Here is a 20,209-nt window from a genome sequence, read left to right on the forward strand (position 1 = left end):
CTTAAGACTACAGCTAAAAACACAGAATAAAAAATATATATATATCAAACTTACAATGAGGGTTATGTACTGGGTTTGGGCAGACAAACTGAGACTTACATGCAGGTCCCACTGTTGCAGAGTGCTGGCTCTGCTACATGTTAATACACTTATTGATCTTTACACCCTTTCCTTCCATTCTCAATTTGATTTTATGAGACTACATCTTTAGACTTATTTTTTTTTCTATGTATGCCCCAATGACCTTTCCAAACCATAATTAGTTGTTGTCTGTCTCTGAATTCCTTTTATTTTTGCTGTGACATATTTTGAGAAAAGGTAAATATGAAAAATATTTGTATATGGGACTGCTCTGTTGATGTATAAATTTTTGTTCCATTCAATAATCCGTTTTGCACTTGCTCTTTCTGACATAGCTCAGTATTTAGCTGGCTTACCTTACGTGTAAAATGCTTTGCTTCTAGCATTTTGCCAGACCACTGGGATATGAAAGCATCCAACCAGTACCTTTAATACCAATTTACCATTATAGTTTTGCTACATATAATTTCTTTTTTTTCCACTCAGTCTTTTGCAGAGTAAATCTTCCAGAACATAAAATATCAAACATCCCTAAAGAATTCTACAAACCACATGGTTTTGTGCAAAATAAAGGTTACAATTCAATGAACGCTTGCAAACTAAAGGTCACATGGACTCAAAGTTCACATACTAAGGAAGAGAGATGTAGAGACCTTCAGAGACCAGCCCTACTGCCCACCACAGGCTGCTGCCTTGCACCCACGTGCCCTGAGCTCACCCCCACCAAAGCCAGCTTGCCTGGGTGAGATGGCTGGGACGGTGCCGGAGAGCCTGATGGAAGGAGGGAACAATTAAGCAATGTGGATAACCAAGGGGCTCTGGGCCCCTATCAGTACAGATGCAACTTGAAATAGCCAAGTATACAATTTTATACCACACCACCACTGTAAGAGTAGAATGAACCCTACATATCGTTATTTAGGGGCTGTGCTGAAAATACAGCACTTCACTTCCAAGGAGAAATTAATGGAGGTCTTAGACCATGTATTTTGAACACCATCAATGAGCATAAAATACAGCTGGATTTACATTTTATGATATCAAACAACTTTATAATACTATAACACTCAGTCCAATGTGTTCATATGGATCCCATTAAATGTTTCCATGATGTTCTTAGTACTACATATGTTCAATTCACTTGAATCCCTTACAGTTATACAACATACATTAACAGCTTCCAGCTTATCATTTGTGGATCATTTTAACACAAAAATGGTAAAATAAGAATTCTAACAGTTTCCTAATGCTAATTCACTTCTGCTACTTTTCTTCAGGATATTCAAGTTGAGCCACATTTAGAAATGAAATACAATGGCAATTCAACACTTTACACATGCAAGTAACATTTATGTTGAATGATGTATGGTTTAACTATACAGCAAAAAAAAAAATCTGTATATAGGCTATGAGGAAGATAAGGACTTCTTATGAACTATTTGCAGCACATCTTCTTCTATTTTTACATGAATACAATAGTCAAAACTTCTCCTGTAAGACCTAAGTGGCTATATTTTATAAACATTCATAATGAACTTAATTCTAGCAAACTTTATGAAAACATAATTAACCAGTTTTGAACACCAAAGCAGAAAGAAAAGCTTGGAGCATTAGCAGCAGATCTCTATTTAAAACTTTTTTGCCTTACAGAAGTAAGTATTTCCTGTTTCTTTAATTCTGTTTAATATACTCTCTTGTGAAAACAGTGGTATATTCAACTAAAATTCTTTCTGAAGTCCATATGTATTTAGGAAGATCAATATAAGCCTGATATTTTCCCATTATTATAATTTTCATTTTTGGGCTACTTCAAATAAACAAATGCTGCATTACTTAAAGTTTACTAGGAAATCTTTGGAAGCCAAACAGTATAAATGACTTTCTTATCTGCATATAATATTGATATTTAATATCAATAACGTAAAACTTGTAGCAAAAGAGAGTGTAAGGAATTTTCATTAGCAGGTCTTCTGTATTTGGGCAATTGCTGTTGCACATCAGGATGGTAATGCTGCTGGGCTCCTTTTCTGGTAAGACATCAATTAGTAACATGACAAAAGCAGGAAAAAAAATACTGGAGACTTCACAGTGTTTTGGAAAATAAAAAACAGCTTCCTCAGAAGTGTTTCTGCAAACAAACTGTTCCTTTGCATAGCTGCAGAAAGACGTAGGAGATTTTTTCAGGCAAAAGAATGGAGGTTTGAACTCATTAGGGAAGGAAAGGCAGTGATTTATCTCTAGGGAACTGTCACATGGCAGCCCTTCCTAACTTTGCTGATAGGACGCATTTAATAATATTCTGCCTTTTAAGATTCAAAAGATTCTGGCATTTGTCTTTTTGTCTACCATATGCTTAGCTTGTCAATTTTTACTGTGTAAAATTCTTGAAATAAAAATAAGACTGATACAGTTTTTTTTTTTAGGTGTGTGTGAGGAATTGTTTTTCTTTTCTTTTTTTTTTTTCTCTGATGATACAAGTGTTAATATACTCAAACCAAAAAGAAGGGTTTGTCGGCTGAAAGCAATCTTTTTTTTTTTTTTTTTTTTCCCAGCTGTATCAGCTGGTGCAATAAAAGACATTACCTTTCCTGACAAACTTTCCCTCACTTAGAGGCACTTATATCAGTAGACCATTAGGGCTCTAACAGCACTACTCCTCCTTAATTAACTCCATCATTCAGTGTTTTAACTTGGGAGTCTGACTGCTGAAGTAGGATAATTTTGGACATAAACACTGTGCTGTAAGATGCCATCTCGGTTCTGTAGTTTGTAACCAGCAATGAGCTCCATGTTATAACGCCGTGTACTGTGGACAATATGCAAGTTTTAAATGTTTTCATGCAGAAGCACCTGACAACATAATCATGCTGATGTGTGTTCATAAAAAACATAAAACACACACAAGAAAACAACATTGCCAAAGGGAAGAGTAGAACCAGAGCTCCTGATGTGCTTTTATTCTGCTGAATTGCCTGAATTACAGCTTTGCTCTCTAGTACTTCATATATCTATAAACACCAGCGTACTCTGTAATATTTATGTGAAAAACATTATCACATTTATGTGAAATGCTTGCGTATACATCAATTAATATGACAAGCTAGGAATGAAAATCTCTTACTCAGTCCCTTCATCTCCTCCATTGCAGGTGGAACAAGAGCGCACCTGAATGGATCCATCAGAGTCTCTCAAATCCACGTCCAGTTCAGATAGGATTTTTTTTAAATCACTACCGCGAGTTCTGACACAAGACAGGCCCATTGGTGGGGGAGTCACAGAGGTCAAGGGAAAACGTGGAGGGAGAAGAAGCGAAGTGCTGCGATTATGATGGAGACCAACCAAGAGAACAACCTAAACAACTAGCTAGGGCTTCCTGTAGTTTGTTTGGCAGATGAAGCAGCTACTGGTACAATTAACATCACACCGCGTTCATAGCAGTGCAGACTGACAGCTCCCAGCCAGCTTAAAGGCGGTATTTCAGGAGAATGCATAATTCCTGCCTTTACTTAAAAGTGGTGGGTTCAGTCAATATCCCGAGTTGTACCTTCTGTCAGTGGCAACTCACGGGGGACAGTACAATCACTATCCTAAAACTCTGAACAAAGTGAAGGAGATTATAGCTTACACAGTAACCCTATCATCCAGGTTTACAAAAGCCAGACAATTACAAGTAGTCTGGCAGCAAATTTTGATGACCTTAGAGGTGAACAGATTTTGATTAAAGAGCAGTTTATGATTGGTAAAATAGGCTGCAAGCAACCACGGCTGTAAAAATTAATGTTTCCCCAGTTATTGATGGTTTTCGGCAGTGATATATATTCAAGTTTTGGCCTTTGTGTCATTAAATTCATTAGCTGTGAGGGCTTTTTAAAAGGGATCTATGGGTAATGGAATTAGGGAATATAAATCATACCAAATACACAATGTATTTAGCCCAGTGGTTCAGTGGAAATATCATAAATACAGACATATTAAGCCACTTTGTTAACAACCTCTCCACAAGAGATGATAACCTTGCCCGCCTACCTCTTTCCTGCTCCATATGTGTTTCTGCTACTTTGCAGTGTTTTCAGGAAACTCGACTGCTTGTGGTCAAGCCACATTACAGGCCCCAAAAATGTACAAATCCCTGCACCATTTGAGCTCATCGCACAGGGCTGGCCAAGGTGAGGACTCCTATTTGACTACTTGCCTCCTAAAGCCTGAAGTGCCTGAAGACTCTGGATTCATGGATAAATCCCAGCTTCAGCTTCTTCTACCTCGATATACAAAGGCCATGAGACACCTGATGCCCTGCACTCCAGATAACCGCATCAAATCCAGATTCCCAGCATGTCTCCTGCCATTATTTTGCAGAGCATAATTGAAAATACTCTATCTGTTTTTATTATCAACAACACGTTCAGACACAGAGGCTTGAAGCTCTTCTGGCTCACTCAGTAATTGTGCTTCTATCCCCATGTACTTACTTAATTTTAAAGACAATCCTTTTAGAAATATATTAATAAGGGAGCATTGGGAGAGATACAGGCTAGTTTCCACATTCATAATATTCTGAAGAACACATTTGTATCTTATACAAGAAAATGAACTTGTCTTGTTCTATCCAATAAAACAGTACCCCCATATGTTTTTGTTATGGAGTTCACACTGACATCAAATTGCTTGATATGAACATCTTTACAAATATGTTCAGTGACTATTTTATGACTATTGGGAGTATTAAAAAAAAAATATTTATCTGTGGTTATATAGAAACCCGTGGGGGGGGGGGGGGAGAGCTGTCAAATGTATAGTATGTAAATATGCTTCATGTAACTGTGGCTTTATATGCCAATGTGCATATATCTTAAATTCAACTTCAACAAAATAATATTTAGTAATATTTTTATAAATAAATGCTTTTATCTCTTCCTGAATACATCCATATACATTCAAACTAGTCAGATAAATTAGGAATATGATCCATTACTCTTCCTGAAGGTAAGAAGAGACTTTGTCTTAGTAGAGGTTAGTTTTAAACATAGCTGACGAATTTACAAGCATCAAATATGTGTGCTTATAATCAGATAAGGGATATTGATGGCGTTTTTTTTTTTTTTAATCGCAAGTACATGTGGCTCCTCCCGTCCTACCCTATGAGCAGTATAATAGATAAAATAATTTGCAACTAATATACAAGTTGTAGTAGGACATCTTTTGGTCAACAACATTATCAGTTCCCTGTTGGTCAGAGCAGAGGGCTCACAGGAAACCCGACTGTTTCCTTCAGCTTCACTTTTATTCTCCTTCACATATAATGTCTGTCAATGATCAGTTGACAGCTTTCTTAAAGAAGAGTTAAGACAAATTACAGTTTTAGAATATATATATGCTCCTTTGAAGTTTCATGACTGAAGATGAAGAATTTTTTAAACATAGAATAATTTTAAATTTTCTTTTAATTCTTAATTAAATAGAGAATTATTGTTCCAAATAAGAGAAACATTTTTTTTTCAATACAAGAAACGTGAATCCTTAGCTGTAGGATAGTTATCGGTGTCTTCTTAGTTACCCTTAGAAGTATGGGGAAGGAAGTACATTTAAGAAGGAAGTTGCATGTAATTGCCAGATAGCACAACAGAAAGGTATTTGTCACTCACCTAATGATTTTACATGGCATCCAGATTACAATAAATTAGTTAAAGAATATACTTCTGTGCAGAATGACCTGACTGACTACATCTGCCTTTTATCCCTAGAGGTAGCTAGCAAGGTCCTGTCCCTCTCAGCTTAATCCATAAATAAAAGAATTACTTTTACAAAAAGATCCATTCCTGCCATTGATGTTTGCTAACATTTTATTTAGGAATGTTGACACTTCTCCTATAGTACTAAGCTTGCTTGGAGGAAAGACAATGTTACATGTGTAACTGACAGTAAACAAAAAATCGATTATTTTTTTTAAAGAAAAGAAAAACCCCTGTAGGGAAAGACCAAATCACAACACACAAACACTGAATGTAATGCCTGAAAATGAATGTAGCGGCATAGGCACAAAACCACAGCCTTCAGGTCAGTCTCTCTAATGTATATTTAGGCTTTTGCAAGCAAGCACGTAGGATTTCAGAAACACCAACAGGCTGACACCGCTCCACTGAAGCAGAGGCTGTGCCCTACTTCTCCAGAATGGTTTAGGACTTTTAACGCCCCCCCGCGCTCTTAAACACCTTGGAAGATCTGAGGTGAGCATTCACCAAGTACCATTCAGGCCACTTCTGTATAAACTAATTTAGACAGATAACTTTAGGAAATGAGCTTTGACAAGCTTCTCCCGTTACTCATGCTCAACTTCAAAAGGAAATCTGGTGCAATTCAAAACTAATAAAGATGACATTATTTACTGCATTAATAGGTTATAGAAGTTCTCTGTGGCCATTTTCTTGGTTAACCTCGATGCATTTCTAAGGTGCTTTCCATTCAAAGCTTATCTATATGCAGTTCTTTAAACTCTTTGTAAATAAGACACGCATTTTTGAATATTACTAGAAATTACACCTATAAAATATCGAATAAAACCTTCAAAACAAAAGCATAAAGAAGTATCAAGGGTAACATACTTTTTCATATGAATCTAACCAACAAAGTATTTTAATGAGTGCACATCTATTAAGAGAATTCTCAGGATGCTGTAATTATTATTCATTTTCTAGAATTGTTTCACCATGAAGCTTTATGCTACTATGGGGACTTTAATGTTTATGTTTTGTGACGGCTGCATTGACTATTAAAAAGCAATTTGGCTGACATTTTAAGTCTTTTGTTGCCAGTTTTAATTGGATTGTTCACCAAGCATCAACTCCCCCGTCAACTGCAAAAATTACAGGCCGACGTCAGTTTATAGTAATGACTGTTTAATGATTTTATCCTGTCAGTATGCCAGCTTCATATGGATGCATGCATGATTAGTTTCATATCAGGACCTGTAATTAAATAATTGAAACCTAAACAAAACAGAATACCAAAGAGGAACACATATTTAATAAAGACTCAAAGAGTTTTCAAGACACTTGTTATTAATTAAAAAATAATGTTTTGAGGACTAACAGTGCAGAAGTTGGTGGTAAGGGAAGAAGTTTTCTGCATCTTTTCCAAATCCAGGGCTACAGAAGAAATTTCCCTTTCTGTGATGCAAAATTTGAAAGCTCACTGCAGTAAGTCTTATGGTTTTTAAAATTGACTCAACATTGTTCAGTATTCATTATTAGTGATTTGTATTGGCTTTCCAGACTACGCAAAGCTGCTTTTATAATAATAATCCTAAAATACAACAATAATTATACTTCCACTGAAACTTACAGTGCTTACAATCAAAGAAAAACAAGCCCAAAAACATCGCAGAAATGCAGATTCTTGAAAGAAAAACAACTATTATTTTTCATTCAGTTCTGAATCCCATGCCAAACTCCTACATATTTCAGAATTTCTAAGAGTTAGAGCCCCAAATAGCTTTACAAAGATAACTCTTTGAAAAGGATAAATATCCATGGAAGTGAAGCCAGACTCGATGACTCACAGAGCAGGGCTGTGCCTCCTCGTTCTGCTGAAACAGAGTTCAACAGGCTGGGGGCTTTCTGGAGAACTCCACCGCTTATGGTTTTGGCCATCTGACATGGATAGTAATTTTCTGAAGGCATTTAAACTCTTCAATGTTGAAAAGAAGTTGGTATTTCACACGTTTTGACATCTATAAAGTCGAGGGAAAAACCACCATCCAAGGAATAGATTTTCAAAGGGTTTTCACTGTCTAACTAACAAGCACATCTCTGGTACAAAATTTGGGATAGGGTGCCTACGAAACAGTGGCTCCATAAACTGAGCTGGTAAGTTTATGGATTCCCATTAAACTTAGACCTCAAAGGTCAAATACCAGACTTTATCGTGTTATGCATTTGGTAAGTATTCAGGAAAATTTCAGCAATTTATAGCAACTTAGAAGAACTTGCGTTCATCTGTTTTCAGGCTTGACTTTTATAGGCTATAGCCACCTACTAGAAAATATTAACCTACTGGAAAGTCAATAGATTTTCAAGATTGCTTCATTTTTATGTACAAAAAGCTGTATTCCTCACAGAATCATTCATTTTCCTTTTATTGCCATGATGATGGCCTAAAACCTGTTCTGACCAAACTTTTGAGCAGATGGCTTTATTTGTAAATTTAGGGGTAAATTGAGGACCCATTTCTTTTCCCAGTTACAACAGCACGATATGGGATTAACTCCATTGATTTCAATGGTGCTATTGTGCCTTGGGTTTGCTAGCTGTAACCAGAGAAGCTAACAGCCCAACACTGATAGGGCATATCCATTTTTTATATAAATATATGTTTCATATATAATTAGAAACAGGAAATTTGCCACTTCAAACCCCCAGCTGTGGAGCACCACACGACTCTATTCCATGAATGGGGCTATTGAATTTGTGATTCAGTGGATGACCACCGAACCACTACAGGATAGGTTAGCACAAAATTTTAAATCTATAAATATCAGGAGGGCCAGGAGAGGTCTGAGAATGGACCATGCATCAGCAGATGAAAATTTACACTGACAAATGCAACGTACCTCAAACTGATTGCTGAGGTCTACAATAACTCTACGTACTCAGAAAATGGACCTGTGTTATGTCTGTGAGCAGCTCTGTGACAACCTCTTTGCTGTTCACAGCTTTACTAATAGAATGTAACAGCATGGAAATTAAAGCAAATTGGACAGAAAATAAAAAGACAAATAATGCTAAATTATTACATATACATGAGGCAGAGTGTGTTGTTCTATTCCTGACACTTTTTTCAGAACGCTTTGGTAAAAATAGAAGGGATTTTACAAACAGGTGACTGGATTAATGATGTGGAAAACCCACTACGTCAGGAGACACTAAACTGACTGTGTAGTTTAGAGACAAGCAAGATGCAAATGATGGAGAAACAAGAGAATTAGAACTCAATAGGTAACCAATTATTCACACTCACCAATAAAATATGATGGGTAACTAAAGGAAACTGTTAGGAGACATTTAAAACTGATAAAAGGAAATACTCTTTTTTTTTTTTTAAAAAAAAAAAACAACATTTAATCTAGGAATTTGTTGCTACAAGCTATCACTGAGACAAAGAGGTTGTGAGTATTTTATGATTTTACGTGTAAAATTTTATACAGATAATTATTCATCCACACAGATTAAGCAGGCAATATACACACAAACCTAAGTATACCTAAGAATAAAACATAAGTATAAAGAGGAAGCAGTTTTATGTGTATATTATATATACGTATCCTTTGTGCATACAAAAAAATTCCACTGAATTCAAATTACAATGGAAAGAATAAAATTTAGACTGATATTTGCTCAGTTTCTTTACAAGGCTAACTTTTTATCACCTTGAAGGATTTCATTTCATAGACCTTAATATAACAACACGGAGCAAAACTGCACTCACTGCTTGCTTCCCGTCCCAGCCAGAGAACAAGAACCAAATTCCAGCCATTGGTGATTTTTCTTCCTATCTGATCAGGTCAACCCTGTTCTACTCAAAAGACATTTGGGGAAAACAAGAAGAGTATGTCATTTACTCAGCCAACTGATGAAAAAAGTTTAAGGCAATCCATTCTCGTGGCTGAAAAAGAACAGTCTTAAGTCTTCTACCACCAATAATGCAAAACCTAGGGATGCAATACTTGATTTGCAGTTCTCAAAGTGAGCTAGGTATCGATACTTACAGTAGCACTTTGAAATTCACCGTACATAAGGAACCTACGAAACCACTTCTATAGGATTTATTGTCCAGAACAGAGAAGCAATTCCAGCCTCGTTCTGTTCCTCATTCTGATGTTTCAATTCTGATTTTGATGCTTACTTGCAGCCTTCTGAAATATATGACTCTTAGCAAATACTGTAAAGAACCTAGCACAGATTTTGTGAACGGTACCAATGGGAATACTGCACTCATACCCCAATGATGCAATAACCATGTAACAAAGTACTCTATGACAAACTCATCTCCCAGTACTGAATAACAGAATAACCAAGGAAACTAGGACAGAACAAATAGGTTTTTTTATACATTTCCAGTGTGCTCTGTCCACCTGCCTTTCCCTGTTACAGAATATGCAGGCTGAATGCAAACAAGCAAATGTATCACGGGGGTGGAGGAAGGCCTTAGCAATAACATGCTATAGTTCCCTTTTGCTAAGGAGGGTGGATAGAATGGGTGAAGATCAGAAGGTAGTTTCAGCTTATGCAATTTCAAAATGACCTTTTAAATGTAATTATTAGAGCAGAGTTGTAGCATTCAGCTGAAATTGAACTCTTTGGAATTCCACATACTTATGAAGCAGAAATAATGAAGAAAACTGCATTATATATATCAAAAAGCAAGAACCAGTCAGATACAGTTTTCTTCCTCCTCCTCCTGTCTGGTTTTTACAATTTTGCACTAACAGAAAAGCAACACACCATATATCCATCAAAATAAAGCATATCCTATTGCAGGAAAAAATACCCTGCTGAAAAATGTACGAGTAAACATGTCAGTAAATCGGTTCCAAATGAAGAAAGAAGTACTGAGTACAGAGATATAGGATAAGACATCTGTATAGTACTTCATGGTCCAAATTGAGATCCTTGGGATGAAAATTTTGCCTGTGGTAGGAAGGAACACCAGATGGCTTGCAGAGACACTCCAAGGCTAGTTTACAGCCTATAGTGATCTCCAAAGCCCTAATTCTGTCCTTTTGGTGAAACAGCAAAAAGGAGAGAAGGGGAAGGGCAAAGATCTGTCACCAGCTCAGTTCTGCAGCGCATGTGCCAGCACCCATCCTGGCCCTGCTTTCTGCAAAGGAACAACACTGGTGCCAAAGGGGCTGTGAAGACAGAATAGGGACCATTGGCTGGGACCATTTTGTTCTGCCAAGCCAAAATTCACCTCATCCTTGAGAACTGATAGCACAAATATGATTATATTGCTATGTGATTTACACTAAAAACATTGCTATATGCTACACATGACAACACAGCTAATGCAAAAACAACTTTTACTTCATGAGACTGAACTAAATGACCAAACCTGTAGTTGACATTTATTGATCAGACTCCAATGTTAATACAAAGTAAAAAGGCTTGGGAAGTTTATCCATTTACTGATCAGTGATTCATCTCCTTCCAGATGATCTCTGAGTGTGGCAGCACTGTGTATGTTTGCTTTCCTTACCTTTCACTGTGAAGTATTAGCTCCATTTAACATGCCATGAAGGCAGCACTGAAATTACTGTGCTTTACCTGTACAAAACTACTTTCTGCTGCTTTCAGAATGACTCTACTGCTCTGAAAATGAAACAAAACAAAAAAGCAACAAACCAACAAGAAACACCACCACCAAAAAAAACAGACCCCATAACAACAGCCACAAACTTCATGTCTTTTAATTGAGATGAGACCTCCTAAAGCTTTAGTCAAAGAAGAATCTGTTCTATTAGGTTGAATTAGCAGAGAATCCTTGAATGGCCAACGTTAAATTTTGTCCATTAAATCACTGAATACATGAAATCACCTGGAAGATTTCTGGCACAGACTCTGTGAATGATGAGAAAATTCTGCTCTGCAGGCAGAGCAGAACCACACGCAGCTGCTCTGTGAGCACATACAGCGAGCACAAGCACATGAGGTGCCAAAAACAGGGTCAAGCTCTTGTCCCTGGGGCACAGCCAACTCTCTGAGATGCTCCCTTCCCAAAAGTGAGATGCATGGATGAAGTGAAACGGTGCCTTATTTTGCTTTCATATAAGGCAGCTGAACACAAGGGAACTGCAAAGTGCATTCTTGCTGGGCACAGCAACACCGTCGTTCTCCCCTAGTCTCTCCCGGTGCTTCCACTGGCGCAATGAAGCTCTTGATTTTCTGTCCTGAGTTCTTATTGTCAAGCAAAACTGAGCAATGAATGAGGACGTACTTCAGCTGACAGGAGAATTTGATTTAATATTCCTGTAACACTTTGAACATAAGAATGCACTACGGAAGTCCCAAGTCTTATTAGGCTTGGCAATAGCGAATGCAAGGTGACAGCTTTCCTAGACTTGACAGTATTGCTCACCAGAAGACTCCAATGCATATAAGCATAACCAGGCACCGCAGATAATACTTAGGGGTAGAAAAGAATGGAAGCGCTCAGCCTTACAAAGCTAGAAATCTTACAAAGCTAGAAATCCCGTTCTTACGGCTTTCATCTGAGCACGGGAGGCTCAGCTTTATTTGCTCTGCCTGACACAGAAATGGGACTTGGATCCAAGGCGCTCATATCAGACACCTACTGCTGAGATGCACCAGCCCACATCCTTAAAATTTAGTTAGCGGAGGGATTTGAACTTGTGTCAGTCACATAACATAGGAGTCCCTGGCTACTGCGCTACTGAGCAAGTCAGTGTCTGTCTCACTGGTCCAATAAATATTTGATTATTTATATGCCCTGAAGTAGCTCCAAAGAGATCAGGAGAGAGAATGAGAAAGACAGATGACTAATTGCGTACCAGGTGCTGGGATATCATTTTCAATCATCTTCTTCCCCATTATTTGACTTTCCAGGTGAGTACCTTGACAAGTGCCTTGCCTCTGTGAAGCTCGTGCTCAGGTGAGGAATTTCATTTCGAAACAGAGAGCACTTCTTTGGGGAAATGTCGTTGGAATTGACACATTTCCTGAAATGTTTGGGTTTCAGCACACTTGCAAGGATATCTGATTTTGGATTTTAAAGCTCTGCCATAGAAATACAGGCAACCCTTTGAGGCGAGCCTTAAGTCACAGTGGAAGTCTTCTTTTTCACAGGCAGCAGCCGGAGTCGCAAGCAGAGAGGACTTCTATGGTGAGATGAAGCTGGCCTCATGCCTGCCCATCTGAGAAGGTCACCAGCTCTTCCTCTTGTTGTGTCTTTACCTACCAAAACCAATGCAAATGAAACGAAGCCTTAAGATAGCCAACAGGATCTTGTTGATTTCAGTGGAAATTGAGGAAAACTTGGAGTGTGTCATCTCAAATCCGTTTAGAACAGTGAATAACTAATTTACCAGTTTTTCTTCATATATAAGAGAAAGACTCCATGAATTCTGAATGTATCCACACACTGCTGATGCTAAAAGACAGGCTAATCTACTACAGAGCCCAGTAAAAGTCAGATACCCGGCAATCTGTCTCTTTGTCAAGCAGTGCTCCCTCTAATCTCATATAGGAGAGATAAGAGAGAGCATGGAAAACTAAAAGGAGAGCACTTTAGCCCTTTGTTTGAAAATTTCAATAGAAAGCATTTTCAAAAAAATTAAATGGGTTCTATTCAAATGCAGCACGAAAGAAAATGGTGTCTAGTTCAGGCTGGGCACGGTGACCTGCCCCAGTTTGTAGCTGAACAAAAGCATAAAAGCAAATGATACAAGTTCCATTTTGTTATCCAATATTTCATTAGGGAACTAATTAAACAGGCTGCACTCAAACGCAGCATATAAACAATATTACACATAAAGGGGAGCATTTCTGGGAAGATATTAGCTTATAGCACTAACATAATTTTTTTTTTTTTCCCAACAGTTAGGAACAAAAAGCTTTTTCCCGTTACCTCATCCTAAGTAGTTTTTCAAATCAAGCCCATGTTCACACTCACGCTGTCACTGATAATGGATCTTGTGTCAAATAAGAAGAGAGTAAAGGACCTGATAATAAGTGCAATTATAAAACATCAAAAATGGTAGATCAAAGTGGGTTTCGTTTATTCCACTGTGTACAGTCACTTCACAGCTTTTCTGTGTTCCTGTCATGTGGTCCTGACAGGACATATTAATTTGCTCCATTATCATAGCAGCAAGAATGGCACACTTCAGAAAGCAGCTGACAAATGCAGCTCCTCATTATTACTCTGTCTTACTTTTATTTATTTTGTTTATAAAAACACTTTTTAAATTTCCTTCTCCTGAGACTCTCAGGCATGACGATAGCCTTCAAATGGTTGATAACCTTGTGATAAACAAAAATCAGGAACGGTCTCAAGCCTTCTAAGTACTGCCACTTTCCAAAAAAACAACTGAAATTTACAGCCTGCAACAACTGTCAAACCCAGTAGTGAGTTAATATTAGAAGAAATTGAAAAATTCACCTAAATATTCCCACTCTAATTCATTTTAGAAGAGTATCCATTTTCTGAATATTTACTAAATTCTGTGTGGGAATTACAGCATAGATTGGTAATTTAACATACAAATTGCGTTTGAAGGAGTAATAAAGCACAGGAGAGAAGCAAAGCTCAGTTTCATTCTTCCTGGCTTGCCCCCACGGGTACCGTGATTCAACTCTTAGTGTGGCTGCCCAGGTTGATCACGGCCGTGATACTTAGAGGCTTCTCAAGTGAAATGTGCACAACAAGAAAAAGGTTTTACAGCACTTTTCCATGGGGACAGATATGGATAGAGGCTTTGAGCTGGTGCTCTCCTCAATAAATTATGCTTAACTTCCCAGATATTAAAGCTCGCAGGAATGTTTGCTTTTGAGCCTATCACAAAATGTTGCAGCTGCTATTGCTAACGTGCAAAGGAATACACAATTGAGCCAAAGGAAAGCAGAACAAGAATCAAGCAAATTGCATAATATAAACAATCTTATGCAAAATCAAGTCCTGAAGCAATACACTGTCATACAAAATTGCACACCTCTGCTGAAGTGGGTAAATTATAACAATTTGCACTAAGTGAAAACCTAATATTTACACTAAAAAATGAAAGCTATTATATTCAACATGTACAATTTCATAAGAAAATTCTGTTACCTTGAATTTAAAGTACACTCGCAAAGTATTGACTTTCATGACTAGTTTGAAAGGGTAACTCGAAATTCACTAATGCAGTTGGCTACAAGGTGGCTCTACACAGTTGGAAATAAACCGAAGTATTATACCATGCCGCCGTCACAAAGAATAACTACCTTGAATATTAGTATAAAAGTGGATGCAGCAGTTTCATATCCTATCATGAATATTATGGCAATGATGCGTAGAAGTGATTTACATCTTCATTATTTCTAGACTGTAAGAATCGCTACTGTGAGCACTTTGTAGAGTCATTTGCTAACATTTAAGCAAGTTATGATTAATGCAATTTGAGTAGAACGCATATTGGACAGATAGATTATAGCCCTGCTGATATTGTATGTGCAATAATTAGTACTGTGACAACAGCTAATTATTTTTAATTTAAAAGCTGAAGGATTTTATCTGCAAATATTGCGCCTGTAGTTAATAGATCAGTCCTTTCCACACCCAAAACAAGGTGACAGAAATTATGCATTAAGTAAATGAGTAATTTCTTATCAATATTTAAAAATAATGTAGTGCCAATCAATAACAGCACTAGACATTTAAAGCACTGCTGCTAAGTATTACTGAAAAAAATAGTATATAAAGTACCCACATCATCAACTCACCCAGGGTGCTGCTCAGTACAATGAAACTCATTAAAAGACAACTGAAAACATAAAAACTACCTCCTTTAAATTCCAGAGAACTAAGATACTAGCATGAAACACTGCTCCAGCTATATGGAAGACCATCTGTCTGCATAAGAACTGAAGAAAAAGATTCTCAGATGGACTCAAACGGAATTACCTCATTGATTTTCACAGTGGTACTCAAGAACAGCATGTCTAAATAGTATGGCCTGCAGTTAGCATCAGGACCTTACTTCCCTCCTAATAGCCAAAGTAATGTTCTGTATAGCATGAACACATACACCGAAGAATTTAGATAGCAGAACACCAAGGAAACTGTGACAAGTCCATTTAAGAATGAGCAGCTGGTTTGTTTCAGACTGGAAGTTTTCAGTTTAAAATATTTGAACAACTCTGTGACTTTAGGAAAGGTGATTTGGAAGCCTCCGAGAGAAAATTCCTAGAAACTGAAAAAGAAAAAAAAAGGTGTTTCAGTGGCACATGCAGATGCTGCACAACATGCAGCAATCCATAATGGGCAATGAAGTACCTATTCCAATACACCACACCATTCAGCTGCTGGTATAATACGGGAGAGGCCAATAGCACTGGGGAGACTGTTTCAAGCATTAATACCTGCTTTTTCTGCCCCTGGAGAGTCCATCAATCACCAAGCAACTGATTTGTGCACAAACTATAGCTACTGGCGATAGTGCTGCTTAGCAAAATCTAAGGCAGCTTGCCTCTGCACTAAAAGACTCCAAGGTGTGGGCCTGAGATGCTGCCAAACTGGTCAAACCCAACATTTTGATAGCTTAAATCAATATAACACCGAATGCAGTAATGCAAACGGTATTTTTGACCCAACTGTTCAGAAATAATGAAAAAAGCCCCAGGAAACACGTGGTAAAACTAAATTATAAGATATTCTCAAACCCATTTATCCATCTCCCTGGAAGCTCTTTGAGAACCAAAGAGAACCATTTCATGCTTTTGCACAACTGAGATGAACACTATTTTACTTGAGAAGAAAGCCGAAATCCTCACATCATCATGAGTGTCACCTCCACATGAACATGTGGGGGAGCAGGCAAAGATGGGGAAGGCTCTGCTTGCAGACTGGTCCAAATTTTAGAAGAATCTTGGGCATACTCTACCTATATCATTCTCTGGGATTGGAGCAGCATACTGATTTTCTTTTAGCCCTTCCAGCTTTCTGGCAATACAGAACATTAATAATTGATGTTCCATTGATTTGGTTATTTTCTTTCGGAAGTTGTACAGTTCTTCCACAGCTAAGAGTTGCAGAATGCTCCCCAAAGCATTCGTTTTTATCATTACTCCTCTGACTCACTTCAAATCAGTTTATTAGTCTTAATTTGCACCCTTGTGTTTAACATCAAGGAAGTTACTTTTTGATTGATTCTGAAGAAACAACCCTTAAAAACAGAAACTAGCAAATCAAAGCTTTCCCAACAGAACAATATTTAAAACTTAGTGATACTAGAACAAACTTCTTGGTTTCATTTACTTGGGTGGTAATTGCTCAGTGCAACAAAGAAGGCATTTCTAATAGAAGACTCACATCCCCAGATCCTTTAAGTGCTTTTGGTATCAGATTAAATATTAATACAAAATAAACTGTACTACTATTCAACTACTTAGTGCATTACTTTCCTATAAGGGATCACAGTATGAAACAGACGTAAGACTGATGTCAATATTAAACGTACTCAGCTTTTCTGTAAGTTAGTGTCTTTACACAAACAGAAAGGGACTCATCTTTTGGCCCCTCAGATTTTCTGGAACACCTACATCTCAGAATCTTCTGAAGGTGGAAGAACTGGTCAGAAATGAAAATATTGTGTTTTATTAGATGGAAGTTCCATTACATTAAGAAGAGAAGAACTTAAGAAAGCAGTCAGATAACTGCACCTGAACATCAGTCTATTGAGAGATCTGAAAAGCCAGCAGAAGCAGGCTTAATTTCAAGGTGCGCTGTACAAGTGAGAATACAACTCTTATAAAAGATGCACATCTTAATTGTATTCCTGCCACAAACATGTATAAACTCGAACATCACAGCAAGTACCTTCATCTGTTTTAGTCAGAATCCACTGTCTTTTGCCTCACGGGGTGTAGAATGAAGAAACTCCAAGATTTCAGATACTTGAAATGAGTTCTTGAGAGCACATACCCAAAGAAGTAGCAAAACTTCCTGCCACAAGTAGAAAGTGAGACCTGATATGTGAGATCAACAGCAGCTGGAGAGGTCCCAGGGTCAAAGATTCTGAAGCTGTAGAAACAGGCGGGACAATACTGGCGCACCACTGCCCAGAAGTGGCATCCGGCTGCTCAAAACTGCATGTGCCAGTGCTTGCACTGCCTTACATACTGTTTTTTCTCTGAGAAGTGGCACCTGATAAAAAGTATCTTCCTTCAGCAGTTTGTGCACAATTTGGCAAACACCTTGCATGCAACATTTAGACAGCATGCTACAAAATGCGCTTACACCTCAACCCCAACTACTGCTGGGCAGGGAAGAGCTCTGTGGCAATGGAAGAAGGTTCCTGGAGGACCTATGAGGGACACCAAGACCATTGCAGAGGTTTCTGTGATGTAGCCCAAGCAGAGTCCTATATAGTTTAAAGAGTGCTAATCAGGATAAAATCAATATTAACTTGTCTTAAGCTCAAACGTGCATACTAAATTAATGGGACAAAACCAGGGTATTGCAAACTGACAGGACAGCCTTAGCATGAAGTACACTGTCAATGAATAAATCTAGTGAAGCTTTGTTTTGAAGACTAAAATGGACTTACCAGAAGACTTACCAGGCTTCTAAATAATCTCACCACAGTAATCGAATTCCCTAACTGATGAATATGTATATGCATATTATCAACTGCATAAGAGAGGACCCCAGTTTCCCTGTGATCAGTGAGTTTTGGAGCATGCCTCGTGTCCTTTAGATATACAACATACAGACCTGAGTCACACAAGGTGATTAAATGCAATCTGACCAGAGTTCCTGTTCCTGCATTATCATCCAGTCTCTTCTCCACACATCTGAGTATTCTGAAGCAAACATCAGCTTGAAGCCCTGTAGTAATCAAGCCTGAAAGTGGTAACAGATGCCTAAAAAAGGAAGCTAAAGTAGTAAAACTCACAAAAAAAGTATGGGTGGCACAACTGTATTCCCTTAGATTTTAACGTTTCTTTTAAAATCATAACTGGCACTAATTACACTATTTACATGTTAATGAACAACACCTGGCTTCAGCTGGATATAAAGAGGTTGATAACATTTTCCTCTCACCTTAGGAACAAAGAATCGAACATGTACATTTTTGCAGAGATAGGCTTGCCAAATTTAAGGCACCAATAATTAGGGCAGTGTAAAAACAATTTCACTTATTCACATACTCCAACCAAGTGCAAAGTTACATTCATTCTGAATTATTAATGAACTGGGCTGAAACTAAGTACGAAACACACAGGTATAGGATGGAAATAAAATCAAGAGACAAAACTTGATTAGAGCACCTGTTTTTCAACCTTTTAAAAAAAAGGACAGACTTATCTTGTAGATAGGATTTAAAAAAAGTATTAAAACAAACAAACAAACCCAATTCTGGCTGAATAGATAATCTCCTATATTACCCTTATAATAAAAGCCAGTATACTGCAGGATTTACAACGTCAAGCACCCTCAGACAACTTCAACAGTGAGAATAACAGAGTAGTGATGAAGCTCAAAACTTCTGTCTACCTTGTTTTTAACTGAAGAACCATCTTCATACAGAGTTGACCTGGACCAACTGAAAACCACATTGCTTCTTACTTTTGTTTAATCAGCAATCCACTTCCAAAACAGCTACTCTAAAAAATATCCAACTTAATTTGCTTTCTCTCTTTTAAACACGCGCTTTTTCAACAAAATTACAGATGCTATACAAGCACTGCTCCTGAAAATGCTCATTTATTCTTGCTAACGACCACATCTCTGGAATTTATTTCACAACACCAGTTCTTCAGCATCTCACAACTTGAAAGCACAACAAAAGCCAGACAACTAAATGTTAACGTATGCCTTATCCAATTCCAACGAATCCACCCTTTTCCAACTAACATTCACATTATAGGACAGCCTGAAGGATTCTACCTGGCTTCTGTAGATCAGAGAAAATACAGTCACTTGGATGTGATGTAGGGAGCTGTTTGTCCTGACTGATTCCTTAACCATTCTAACAGCATTTATACAGTAAATACATTTAGAAAGTATTTAGCTGAGGTTTAATTTTTAATTTTGTTTTACTTCAAAAACATAGACATATCCTCTTGAACAGAAATATAAGTAACATATAATTAGCTACATGTTGTTAATTTCATGTTGTTTTAAAAATACTGCTTTAATTGTTGATTTTTCTTAATGTTCTACTTAGTAAAACTCTAAGCATTATTATAGCTTAAATAACTATTGTCCTATATGGTATTTGTCAGAAAAAAAATGCAGAAAAGCTAAAGCCCTTCAATACCAGTATTTGGTATAAACAACCCAAACCAATCTGCTATTACAGACATGCAGATAGCATTTATATGTTAGAAAAATATTTGCATATTATAAAAGTTAG

The 20,209-nt window shown here is 37.4% G+C and overlaps 1 protein-coding gene across 7 annotated transcripts in view; it reads right to left on the minus strand.

Moving 5' to 3' along the window:
• The window catches only part of TENM1 (teneurin transmembrane protein 1), a 332,069-nt gene that overhangs the window by 165,456 nt on the left and 146,404 nt on the right, over positions 1-20,209 (minus strand). The window lies entirely within an intron of this gene.

This window comes from Anser anser, assembly GCF_964211835.1.
Source record: "Anser anser genome assembly, chromosome: 13".
NCBI lineage: Eukaryota > Metazoa > Chordata > Aves > Anseriformes > Anatidae > Anser > Anser anser.